The following is a 1,884-nucleotide window of genomic DNA, read 5'->3' as shown; positions in this document are numbered from 1 at the left end:
CTCAAGCCAAGGGGAGGGGAGGGGAGGGGAGGGGAGGGGGCAAAGCAGAGCAGAATAAATATTAACTTATTTAAGAAATGCGTTGGATTTCCACAGTCAGAATCGGTCCCTCACATGGGTAGGTGGCAAGCCCGTGGCCTTGGTGAGGGCCAACCTGGGTGATGCCTCCACCACCAGCAGCGGCATGGGGCTCCACAAAGGCCTCCTGCAGGCTCCCCCCCCCACCCCCCGCCTTGGGCAGATCGCAGATAGAAAGCCTTCCTTCCCTGGAAAAGTAGAGCTCATCTTGGCAGCCAGAACCATGTGATATCATTCACACACCGGAGAAACAGGGTCTGATCCAACTAGGAACAAGTTTCTGCCAGGGCTCACAGCAGGAACGGGTGCTGTGGGAGCAGGGGGCGGACCCCGTGGGAGCGCTTCCCAGCTGGGCAGTCACCTGGGGTTGCAGGGGCCACCCCCCTCTCTGCTGTCTCCCTACCTGAAGGCTCTGACCCTAGACCTGCCCCACGCCTTGCTGGCCTCTCGCCCGCAGCCCCAGTGCACAGACCCCCCCTCACCCCTTCCCCATGAGAGCAGGTACAGAAGGGGGCTGGGTCAGGATACGACTTGTGATCCTCCACAAGTTCACAGACCGTGGCTGTGAACACAATGGCAGGCTGTGTCCAATGCAGAGCTGGCTTCAGGATAGGGTCCAAGCCCTTCTCTCCACGCAGCAAAGCAGGAGCCCAGCAACACTGGGACGGCAGGCCTCCTGACCCACTTAGCTGCCTCTGGGCTGGTCTAGGTGGTGGGAGGTGCCATCCAGGGCTCTACTTGGCTGAGGCTGGGGCCTGTTTGCTCTGACCCGGGTGGGCAGCGAGTTCCCAGCATAGGGCCCAGGGCTGCAGCCAGCCCCTCCCCCACTGCCCACCTGCCCAGCCCCTCCCCCACACCCCACCTGCCCAGCCCCTCCCAGGAGGTGCCAGGGCTCCCTCTGGTGGAGACTCTGGGAACTGCAGGGCTTCCCAGAGTGGGCGGCCCTGGTGTGGGCTTGGGGGCAGGGCACAGCTGGACCTGGAGTGATGGGGTCTGCAGACTCTCCTGCGTGTGACCTTGGCCTCAGTTCCCACAGGGAGAATATGCTGACCTGGCCCGGACCCAGGGCTGCTGCAGTGGTTCTTCCCCCAGGCCCAGCCTCTGGCCTGCAATCTCCCTGCTAGAGAGGGGTCATAGGTCAAGGGTTAGAGGGCAGGAGGATGGGACAGTTGATGAGTTTCTGTGTAGAAACAAGGAGGTGGAGCACAGCCCTCATCCAGTTCACCACACCACCTGCAGTCAAGTCCTGGCCCCTGGCCAAATAGAGGCCCTCCAGGTCATCCCAGAGGCAGAGTGGGTGACGACCAGGACGCCAGGGAGTCGGGGAGTCTCCATCCTCAGTCTCGCATGCCTGGGCTTGCCTGGCAGCCCTCCCCGGGGGCCATCCCCTGGGCTGGGTAGTCCTGGTTGTTGGTCTTGGGATGGGTGGGGTGGCGCTGGGGGAGGGGACAGGCTGCAAAAGCGAAATGGAGGGACCTGGCTGAGGGGGACGATGCTCCGGCTCTTGAACCCATTGCTGGGTACCTGGTGCTCCGAGAATCATCTAAATGGCCCGTGTTTCTTTATCTGTCCCGAAAGCATGATGCCACTCACCAAAAAGAGATACAAGCCAGTGTGCAGAGAAGTCAGCCCCGGGTACACGGGGCAGGGTGAGGGCCATCCCCACAGCAAGGCATTTGCTCAGGAGCCGGGGGCCCACAGAGAGGGTGGCTGCGCCTGGCTGGGCCCTGGACCCTTCCCTCTCCCTCAGCGACACCCACAGCCAGAAACACAGCGACGACCACGTCTGCTTTCCATGATCTTTAA

Source organism: Balaenoptera acutorostrata, chromosome 15 (assembly GCF_949987535.1).
Source record: "Balaenoptera acutorostrata chromosome 15, mBalAcu1.1, whole genome shotgun sequence".
NCBI classification, from domain to species: Eukaryota; Metazoa; Chordata; class Mammalia; order Artiodactyla; family Balaenopteridae; genus Balaenoptera; species Balaenoptera acutorostrata.
The sequence above is the reverse complement of the archived record's forward strand: the minus strand, read 5'-3'. Positions refer to the sequence as shown.